Source organism: Crocuta crocuta, unplaced genomic scaffold (genome assembly GCF_008692635.1).
Source record: "Crocuta crocuta isolate KB4526 unplaced genomic scaffold, BGI_CrCroc_1.0 scaffold348, whole genome shotgun sequence".
Classification (NCBI taxonomy): domain Eukaryota; kingdom Metazoa; phylum Chordata; class Mammalia; order Carnivora; family Hyaenidae; genus Crocuta; species Crocuta crocuta.
This window is the reverse complement of record NW_027529573.1, coordinates 233,288-245,168: the sequence shown is the minus strand read 5'-3', so window position 1 is coordinate 245,168 and position 11,881 is coordinate 233,288. Positions and strand designations below refer to the sequence as shown.

At 42.8% G+C, this 11,881-nt stretch overlaps 1 protein-coding gene across 2 annotated transcripts in view; it reads right to left on the bottom strand.

Moving 5' to 3' along the window:
* Window positions 1-9,909: 9,909 nt before the first annotated feature.
* The window catches only part of ZNF280B (zinc finger protein 280B), a 50,689-nt gene continuing 48,717 nt past the window's right edge, over window positions 9,910-11,881 (bottom strand). For both annotated transcript variants that reach the window (XR_013334509.1, XR_013334508.1), the window contains one exon: window positions 9,910-10,081. The gene's annotated coding sequence lies outside the window, so the exon portion shown is untranslated. The remainder of the gene's footprint in view (window positions 10,082-11,881) is intronic.

Sequence of the window (11,881 nt, the reverse complement as noted above, 5' to 3'; positions counted from 1 at the left end):
TGCAGAAATGAATGGTAGTCTATACAGAAGCAATAAACCATCAACATTTAAAAAATAAAAACAATGGCATTTATAATGACATAATTTTGAAATTCTTAAGGATACATTTTAGAAAAATTGTGGAAAAAGGACCTGAATGTGAGACAGGAAACCATCAAAACCTTAGAGAAGAAAGCAGGAAACAACCTCCTTGACCTCAATCACAGCAATTTCTTCCTTGACACATCCCCAAAGCCAAGGGAATCAAGAGCAAAAAAAAAATGAACTATTGGGACCTCATCAAGATAAAATGGTTCTGCACAGCAAGGGAAAATAATCAATAAAACTAATAGGCAACTGACGGAATGGGAAAAGAGAGTTATAAATGACATATCAGATAAAGGGCTAGTATCCAAAATCTATAAGGAACTCACCCAACTCCACACCCAAAAAACAGATAATCCAGTGAAGAAATGAGCAGAAGACATGAACAGACACTTCTCCAAAGACATCCAGATGGCCAACAGACACATGAAACAATGTTCAGCGTCCTTCATCATCAGGGAAGTGCAGAACAAAACCACACTGAGATACCACCTCATGCCAGTCAGAGTGGCTAGAATGAACAAATCAGGAGACTCTGGATGCTGGTGAGGATATGGAGAAATGGGCACCCTCGTACACTGCTGGTGANGCAAACCATGAGAGACTCTTGAATACTGAGAACAAACTGAGGGCTTATGGGGGTGAGGGAGATGGGAAGGGGGATGATGGGAATGGAGGAGGGCACTTGTGGGGATGAGCACTGGGTGTTATATGGAAACCAACTTGACAATAAACTATAAAAAAATAAAAATAAAAATAAATCATTTGGTGCATATTTAACAAGACACATACAGGTCATGGATGCTGAAATCTGGACATTCCTGGTATGTTTAATCAAAGTGGATCTAAAACAATGGAGAGATATATTCTGTTCATGGATTAGAAGACTCAATATAGCATAAATGTCAATTCTACTTCAATTGTATAAAAGTCCAATTCAACCTCTATCACAACAAGACAGGCATGGATGGAGGGATAGACACACTGATCAATGTAACAGAACAGAAAACCCAGAAACAGACCCATGAAAGTATGGATAAGTATTTTGTTTTATTTTTTAATGTTTATATATTTTTGAGAGGGAGAACACGCACACGAGTTGGGGAGAAGTAGAGAGAGAGGGAGATAAGAATCTGAAATCAGCCTCCAGGTTCTGAACTGTCAGCACAGAGTCCAATGTGGGGCTTGAACCCACAAGCCATGAGATCATGACATGAGCTGAAGTCAGAGGCTCAACTGACTGAGCCACCCAGGCACCTCTTGGTAATTATTTTTGACAAAGTTGCAGCAAATGTCTTTCAGAGAGGAAAGGATGGCCTTTTGGAGAAAGAGCCTCAGAATTATTGGATACCAATAGGGGGATATGAATCTCACTTAAATTCTCACCTTATAAAAAAAAGTCACTAAATGCATAGACATAATGTATAACATAAAGCTATAAACGTTTAGAAGAAAACATGGGAGAAAATCTTTAGGATCTAGGGTTTGTATAAACATGTTTAGACAAAACACCAACAAGCACAACATATACAATTAAAAAATGATAAATTGTACTTCATTAAAGGTAAATTCATTGCTTTTCCTTTACTTTGTAAATTGGTAAGATGATGAAATTTGTCGAAGAACTCAATTTATGAGGGTAGTTGGAATCCACTGCTTTAATGCAGAGGAGTTTTTAAATACTCAAAATATGCATATTCTAAATGACATACCAAGGGAGGGATTAATGCAGTTAATCTTCTCTGGGTGCCAGCAACTTAAGTTTTAATTTAGGTAAATGTTTTCATCTTCCATAAGCCAATACTCCTTTTTAGAATGAAACATGCTACAGTAATCACGGGCAGTACTATCGACCGCACCTTCAATGGATCAGATCACTGATGTGTGAACACACAGGGACCTGGTGAGCTGCAGAAATCAGCAGGTCTCAGAGCTTTGGGCCATGACCATATGGGTATGGGATGCTGTGGAACTGCCCTGTGGTCCTTACATAGCTACTAAGTGAGGCCCATTCACTCAAAGGAGCCTGGTGGGGGCTGGGCCCTGTGCTCCCTGATGGGGACTCAGCAGCTGTGTCCTCTCTGGCCTGGCACGTCCCCTGAGCAGGGACCTATATATTGTCTCAGCAGGTGCTTCCTCCCAGGGCTCTCCCCAGGGGTAAAGGCAACCTCCAAACCCCTCAGTGCGTCATGTAAGCTGAGCTCCAGCACCAGGGCTCGGGGAGAGATGGACAGTCAGTGGATGGACCCCATTTGCATGGACAGGTCCTCCTGTGTCAGAGAGTGGAGGAGAAAAGAAGGCCTGGGGCAGCTTAGTCCACTGTGAGGACCAGGAGCTGTGTCACCATGGCCTGGACTCCTGTCCTCCTCATGTTCCTCTCTCACTGCACAGGTAGGGACAGGCCTCAGGGACATAGGGAACCCTTCCAGCTGGTGTATGGCCCTGTGGATCATATCCTGAAAAACTCTACCCTGGTCTCTAACCCTATCACCCTTAAGTGTCTGTGTTTGCAGGTTCCCCATCCCAGGCTGTGGTAACCCAGCTGCCCTCCCTCTCTGCACCTCTTGGAACAATAACCAGACTCACCTGCACCCTGAGCAGTGGATTTATTGCTGGCAGCTATAGCGTGCAGTGGTACCAGCAGAAGTCAGGGAGCCCTCCCTAATATCTCCTGTACCACTACTCAGACCATGTAAACACCAGGGCTCCAGGGTCCCCAGTCCTTTCTCTGGATCCAAAGATGACTTGGCCAGTGCTGGGGTTCTGTTCATCTCTGGGCTCCTGCTTTAGGACAAGTGTGATTATTACTGTCAGATCTGACACAGCTGTGCTGCTCATAGGGACACACACATGGGGAAGTGGGGCAAATATCTCAGCCTGCTCAGGACCCTGGACACTGACTCTCTTGCAATTTAAAATAACTTGAATACACACTGACTGTACTTGGAAGTAACTTGTGGGTGACAATGTCCTTCCTAACAATTTCTTATGCAACATATGTGACTTCAGGAGAAACAAAGACGAAGACAACAGAAAAACCATCATGACACAAACTTTGCCTGGTGATCCAAGTTGTAAAAATCAGAGCCTGTTGAGCTGGCTTTTTTTTTTCTCTCTCTCTTTACAACAGCTAACAATTTTTTTAGTTTTCTTGTTGTTCAGGGCCTGAGGACCATTTCAGCAAGTGGACAGTCCTCCACAGCATGGACTCTGTTCCTCCAGGGGTCAGAGCAAAGACCCTCCCTTCCCTTTCAGGCTCCTGTGCTCAGGGCTGGATGAGGCTCATTGTGTCCAGAGACAAGGCACTGCAATGTGAGATGTTATGTGAGGACACATGCCAAAGAAGAATTTTAGGCATCAAGCTGTCTTGGAACCTTTGCTGGGTACCTGAGTTTTCAGTTGTGATGTTAGGGGTGGGCATTTAGGCAAAATACCCAAGTTCAGGAAAACAAAGAAAGATTGAACACCTCAACACATTGGAGGATTTTAGTGTGTCAAGATGAATAAATGCAATGTGGTTACTTGGATTGGACCCCAGAACAAACAATGACATTAGTGGCAAAAAAATAAAAAAAAAACCAACTTGTGAAATCTGGATAAAGTCTCCAGTTTCATTAATATCACTGGACCACTGTCCAGTTTTTGTTTTAATAAATATGCCATGGTTATGCACGATGTTATCATTAGAATAATCTGGGTGAAAGGTATATGAGAGATCTCTGTATCCTTGCATTTTTTTCTGCAAATATAAAATTATTACAGAATAAGTTTCAACACAAACACATGAGGAATAAAAAAGAATAAAAATATATCCTAGCTTGAACTCCAGTTCTCCCCCGCCCATGATTTTACCGGGTCCTGGGGGAGCTCACTTCAACCCCATCCTTTGGCAGGGAGACTGAATGAGGTGCTACAAGACAGAACTGGTCTACACTCCTGTACCCCTGCTGGTAACTATGGGGCCAGTGAGAAGCTTACTGGGGACTCCTACCTGACATTAGGCACTAATAAGGTGGTGGTAAGCAGGGGAGCTGGCCTTGCAGTTGACCACTCCTCTCCCTGGTACGGGGAGGGGAGAGTATGGGCCCAATTAGGTGCTGTGCATTGATCCTAGGCAGCAAAGCAGCTACATTCAGGCCTGTGCTACCCTTCCTGGGGTCACCAGGGAGCTTGTCCCACTCTACCACCTGATGGGAACTGGGAGGTGACAATCATTGCCCCACTTTTTCCAGGGTGAAGTCAGCCCCACAGCAGTGGGGGTGAGCACTCCACTTCCTCTGGGGCCACTGGGAAGCTGACATACAACCACTGACATTCTGTTGCACTTCAATGAGAGGATTGAATGATTGAAGGATGATAATTGGGGACCCACATCACATGATATAATATCCCAAATATCTAGGATCTAGTAAAAAATATCACCTGTCATGTTAAGAACCAGGAAGACCAAACCTTGAATGAGAAAGGAGAATCTACTGCCACCAACACTTAAATGACTCACATGTTGAAATTATGAGACAGATATTTTTAGGTAACAATCATAATATCCATTTAATGAGCAGCAACAAATACTCTTATAACAAAGGGAAAAGACAGAAAATGCAGACTTGAAATAGATGTCATCAAAACAAATGGAATTTATAGAACTGAAAAATAAAACAGACGGAACTGAAAAAGAAAACTCTGGAGATACTTGAGAGTAGGTGATATTTTTTTTATTATTCACTTGCTTCTTGAGAGCAAGAACAGGCTACATTTCCTCTGCAGAATTCTCATCACCATGAAGAGACTCTTGAGGATGCCACCAGGGGGCATTATGCACCTGCTCAGAACTGCCAAGGCCTGAAAGTAACTGAAATGGTTCCAACTGAACAGGCTCTGCACCCATCCATGCCCACTGGCCTGAGTTAGAGGTGACAGCAGCTGCTTCCTCCCAAGAGTCAAATTCAGAGCTCTTAACCACCCCGGATGTCCTCTTTGTAGAAATTCTACTAGCAGGCCTGAGGACCCAGTACCAAATGAAGTTCATATTTGCATAATGTAATATGTTAACACCAAATATACCCTTTACTCCTGAGCTGAGGAGCAGATAAAAGAGACAAGCCAGAGACCAGCATCAGCTGTAAGGCCAGGGAACTTTGGAAAGTCCACACCATGATCTGGACTCCTCTCCTCTTTCTCCCCCTCGTCATCCACTGCCCAGGTTCATAGGGATTTCAGAGGCCAGACTTTGGAGAGATCCCTCTGCTTTTATTCTTCATTCCTAACATGTGTCTATTTTCATTTCAGGGACCAGTTCTCAGGTTGTGGTGACTCAGGAGCCCTCACTGACTGTGTTCCCAGGAGGGACAGTCACTCTCACCTGTGGCTCCAGCACTGGAGCAGTCACCGATGCTCACTATCCATACTGGTTTCAGCAGAAGCCTGGCCAAGCCCCCAGGACATTGATTTTCAACACAAACAGGAAACACTCCTGGACCTCCTCGTGGTTCTCAGGCTCCCTCCTTGGGGGCAAAGCTGCCCTGACCTCCACAGGGGCCTAGCCTGAGTACGAGGCTGAGAACTACTGCTGGCTACACTATAGTAGTGCTTGGCACAGTGGGAGATCCAGATGAGGAAGGAAGACAAACTTTTGTTTAACAGAGTGTGGGTACAAACAAAACTATGTGATGTTGGCATCCCATGTCCAGACACCTGAGTTCTCAGGTTAGCCTAAATGTTGACCTTCATAGAGACAGTGATGCAGAGAGTCTGGATTGCTTCCCATTCCTGTTCGAGTCCTAAAGTGGAGCAAATATATGAATGGCTTGGGAGGAACTGGTCCACAAAAAGCAAGTTTCAATTATTTTGCATTAGATAAGGAACAGTATGTGCCTGGATCAGAACTAAAAACTGAGGCCAAACACATTTCCTCCAGAAAAAAAAAAAACAGTTCCAATATTCCTTGTTAGCTAAGAACAAACAGAGGAAACTCTCATTTTGTATATTTCCAAATTTTATTGGGACACCTGTCTGGCTCAGTTGGCAGAGCATGTGACTCTTGATCTCAGGGTTGGAAATTTGACCCCCATGTTGGGTGTAGAGATTATGTAAATAAATAAACTTAAAAAGTTATTTCTAAATAAAGTTTATCATACTAGGTTGCATTTTAATGCAATGCAAGAATCTTGTATATTTTTTAATATTAAAAATTATAAATAATTTTTGCAAAGAATTATTTTTCCATAATATTCTGGGTCAAATTGTATCCTCCCAAAGAACATATATTGAAGTCGTAGCCCTTAGGACCTAGGAATATGATCTTATTTGAAAATAAGGTTGTCATAGATGTAATTAATTAAGATGAGATGATACTGGGGGAGGGTGGCCTCCTAGTCCAGTATGTCTGGTGTGCTTATAATAAGGTAGCCAGCAGAAGCCAAGGAGAGTACTGTGGGAAGCTGGAGGCAGAGTTTGGGGTTTGTGTTCACAACCAGGGAATTCCAAAAATGGTCTTCAAACCACTAGTAGTCATGGGGAGGCATGGAAGGAATCCCCTACTGGTTTCAAGGGGAATGTGGCCCCACCCTATGGACCTGGGGCTTTGGGCCTCCAGATCTGTGAAATAATAACTTCTTGTTGAAGCCACCCTGCTTATGATATTTTGTTCTGGCACCCCTAGCAACCTAATACATCAAACAGTATATTTCTAAATTTGAACAATTTCTCTCTAACTGGTTTTTATTAATTACTCAATTGTGATCATAGTTTCACTTATATTTCATATTTTTGGTCATGTTTCAAGCACTACTATTGACATTAAAGGCTAATATAAGTAAGTTATCCTGAGTTCAGAAGTCAACAATAATTGCTTAATATTTTAAAGCTAACAAGTTTACAATTATTAATAATTGTATTAAGAAGTTAACAATTATTGGTTAATATTTTAAAGTTACATTAAAAATAAAGATAGTCATTAAGTATTTCCAATTGTTTACCAGTTGTAAAGATTGTGGAGTTGTAAAGTTGTAAATATTATCTTGTTCATATTAAAACACATGTGGATCTAGTGAGAGAAAAGGTAGATGTCTATTATTTTCAATGGGAAGCCCTGAGTACATTATTCTGAACAAAAAATTCACAAATTGATAAAGCAGAGAGTTCATTTCCTGAAGAAGTTGGTTGGAAACAGAATAGAAACATGAGAAGTGATCAGTGACCAAAAACAAAACATGTCCTTCTGCATATGTTAGATCAGTTAGTCTCAAACTTCAATGTGCATACGAATCATATGGAATCTTATAAAATTTGGATTCTGATTCCTTGAGTATGGAGTGGGGCTTGAGATTCTGCATTTTATTCATTTATTCATTCATTCATTCATTTAAATATAGTTTATTTTATTTTCAAGACAGAAAGAGACAGAGCATGAGCAGGGGAGGGACAGAGAGAGAGGGAGACACAGAATCTGTAACAGGCTCCAGGCTCTGAGCTGCCAGCACAGTACCCAATGCAGGGCTCGAACCCACGAACCGCGAGATCATGACCTGAGCCAAAGTCGGACGCTTAACCGATTAATCCACCCAGGCGCCCCAGATTCTGCATTTTAAATCTGTGAGAATGACGTAAGAGGGAAGTAATTTGCAAAGAGGAACCGAAGAATAATCTCTAACAGAACTAAAGTCTTTTGATTGAAGAAGAACCCCACAGTCCACATATCCCAGGTACAGATGCCTACTATTCAGACAGAAGCCTTGCTGCCTTTTCCATCTCTCTCTCTTCCAATGAATCATTTCTAGGACTTTCCCTTCTTAACTGACGCTTCTCATGCTCTGGCTCTGACCTCGTTTGGTACCTGACCATCCATAATATCCAGGAAGAAGATGATACTGACTCCAACTGTGGAGCAAACCATAGTAGTGGGAGCAGTTTTGTATATGCACAGTGTGACAGGTATGGGTAGTGAGACAAAACCTCACAGCTGATCCACCCTGGACCCATGTCCCTCCCCTTGGCTTGACTCACCATTCACCTCCTAACCCTGCTTTGAGAGTTTTCACTTTCTGAGGTATTTTGGCAATGAGCACCTATCTTTGACAATCCTATTTCTGCATACTCCACCTGGTCTTGGTCCACAGCAAATGTTGTCATGCATTGCAAAGTATTTTCTCAGACACTTCTTGAATCATGAGAAGTTAATACATGGACAGGTATGGCTGTTGCCACTCACCTGTTCCCTGATGGGTTTTTAGTTTCCAGGGTGTGTTGAGGCCTTTAACAGGTAGGCTCATAGTACAAACAGCATCGTCAGCTCTTCTGTTCCCATTGACCTCATAGCTCAGCCATGTAGTTCTTAGTTGGCCCAGGCTAAGATAGACGGATTCCATTACTGAATTGTTTTCTCTGATAGCAACAGGATCATATGATCCCGAAACATTAGAAGGCAGAGAAACCTCTTATTATTAGAATATGGTATGGGGCGCCTGGGTGGCTTGGTCTGTTAAATGTCCGACTTCGGCTCAGGTCATGATCTCATGGTTTGTGGGTTTGAGCCCCGTGTCGGGCTCTGTGCTGACAGCTAGCTCAGAGCCTGGAGACTGCTTCAGATTCTGTGTCTCCCTCTCTCTCTGACCCTCCCCTGCTCATGCTGTCTCTCTCTCTCTCTCAGAAATAAATAAAAACATTTAAAAAAAATTTAAAAAGAAGATGGTAGATTAAATTATGGCAAAGAGCAGCAGTCTGAGAATGCAGTGGGCATGGCTACCGGGGGACAGTATTCCAGGGGACAGGACACAAAGGAGCCACTGAGGATACTGTCCATCTATACTACCAAAAGATAAAGAATGGATGTATAAGGGACTATATGCAACCACCCCAAATAAAATAATACATTTTATTGCTCACTAGCCATTTTTTAAGCCTGAAAACTTTTAACTGAAATTTAGGCTGGACTCTGTGAGGAAGTCACCTCTTGACTAATAGATATAGTAATGATTCCTTCACTGCTGTCCCAAAGTGACCTCTGGTCATTTAATGGACTATACCCTGGAGAAGAGGAAATATGAAAATATTCTGAATATTGTTGAACACATGGTTCAAGTGACATTCATATTCAAGAACCAAGATTATCACCATGCCCTCCATTACAGTGGGGATAACTGGATATTCCATCTAATAGAGGTATAGCTTACAGCTGATCTTTTGGGTCTATAGAATCACCCAATGGACTTATTCTCATAATTGTCAGGAGAATCTCCATGCTTGTTTATTGGCCTAGTAAAATAGGCCAAGAAGTAAGAGTATTGGTAGTTTAGAAGACCAAGGGAAAGACTCTAGAACTGTGCCTTGCTGTATTTTCTTCAAGATGGAAATTTACAAAATAACATTATTGTGGGAAAATAGCAGAGATAACGTGTTACCCATAATGATGGAGTGGTGTTTGTCTCCAACATGTCGGCATTTAGTTCATCAATCTGGCTTCTAAACAAAAACAACCAACAGCAACAACCAAAACATATGGATCCTGCCAGATGAAGGTGGACTATTGTAAACTCAGACAAGTTGTACCCCAATCAAAGCTGCCTGATGTGCTATATCTTCTAGAGCATATTGCTTAACATCATTTCAGTTAAAAGGTATAGTCATAAAACTGGTGGATGCATACTTTTCCATACCTATCATATGGAAGTGTCAGGTGTTGTTGACACTCATGTAGAGTAGACAGTTGTACACTTAAAGTATTGCTCCAAGAATATTTTTACTCTTCTTCTTACCCAACATATGCCCAAGAAAACTGGACCATCTGCATGTTCTACAGAACTCACAATGATGCATTATATTGCTGACATTGATTTATTTGAACAAGATGAGTAGGAACTGGGAAGTACTTCAAAGTCCTTGGTAAGACACCAGGGCTCCTGAGGACGGGGAGCACACTCTATAAGGAATCAGGGGTCCATCACACCATTGAGTCCAGCAGTCCACTAGGGATTTCCCAGTCTGTAATATTTTTGGATACCTTTAAAAGTAAGAAATAAATTGTTATATCTCACAATTTTCATTCTCAAAAAGAAATCACAACACTTTACTAGGCCTATCCTGGATCTGGAATCACATATTCTACAACTGGAAAAATTGCTGTGACCTATTTTCAGGGGACCAAGAAAGAAACTAGGTTTGAAAAAATCGGAGACAAACAAGTGTTCTGCACACACTGTATGAGGTAAGCACTCTGCCATTTGAGCCATACAACCCTGTGTTAGTAGAGCTGTCTGTCATGAGGAAAGGAGAATAATAAAAACATCATGTGGAATATTTGGCAAGTACTAATAAGATAGTTATCACATCATCTATTACAGTTCTAGAGCAATAGGAAACTATAAACTACTCAAATGTAACTTATGGAATGTTCCTGGGCTCTAGAAAAGACCTATATGGGACAGTTGACAGATAATGTGTCTAGGTATACACAGTGGGAGCTGTGTTTAAGGGGGACCTAAGTTGAGACACCAGTAGTACCCAAGATCCTGGCTCTTCCACTCATTAGAGATGGCTGCTGTGTATGATGTGGAATAAAGAAGAAAGGAAAGCAGTGGTGCATTTATTCCACCATATCCCCAGATTCCTTTGCCAGTTTCCTGTATATAGAACCCCAGGCACTGAAAGTCACATTCACGAGGAACTACAAAAGGCAGACCTGAGAATTAGAGGGGGAGAAGAAGGGAAAACCTGTAGGAGTACATCCTTCCATCAACAACGAACACAATGATGGCTGGGAGGCAGATATGAGAGGAGGGCTAGCTGTGGGTCCTCCAGGCCTGGGATCCCACCGACATGCAACAGCTCAGTAGCTGTGACCTGTCACTACTGTTGCTGAGAACTCCTGGGAGGGAAGCTCATTTACATGAGAGTCCTGCCCCCACAGGTGGTAACAGTTATCATGAGAGCTGTGCAAACTGACTCTGCTGAGCTGTGCTGTGAAGCTCAACACTGGGGCATCTACACAATGGCCTGGACTCTTCTCCTGTTCACACTTCTGGCTCACTGCACAGGTCAGGGGGACTTTCTGGACTGGGGGTGGGAGAGGCCACACTGAGCCTTCATGCCCCTGTCCTGTCTCCAGCTCTTTGGTCTCTCACCTATTTTCAGGGGCCACTTCCCAGGAAATAGTGACTCAGCAAGCTTCACTCTCAACAACTCCTGGAGGAACAGTCATACTCACCTGTGGCTCCAGCACTGGGGCCGTGACCACCAGTAATTATGCTGGCTGGGTCCAACAGAAGCCCTACCAGGCACCCCAGGGTCTGATAGGTGGTACCAGCTACCGGATCCCAGGGGTCCATGCCCGATTCTCTGGCTCCCTCCTTGGACAGAAGGCCATCCTCACCATCACAGGGGCCCAGATAGTGGATGAAGCTGAGTATTACTGTGTTCTGTGGTACAGCAACCATTACCACAGAGACACAGGCAGGTGGGGAAGTGAGACACAAACCCCTGGGCTCAGCCTCACTCTCTGCTCCCAATGTCACCCATCTTCTGTTCACAGATGCTGCATCTGGCTAATGTGGGCCCAGAGAGCTTGGTCTCCATGGTCACAGAGGAAGTAGTCAAATACATAGTTGTAAGCTTCAAAATGTTTCATTTTTAATCCACTATTTTTTATAATAGTTTACTCACAAAAGCCAGTACAAAGATATATATCATCAGCTGTCTGGTTATTGACAGAAATAGCAAAATAAAAACTTACACACACACACACACACACACACACACACACACACACACACTCACCATGGCAAGTCCTGATTCGCCAGCCAGC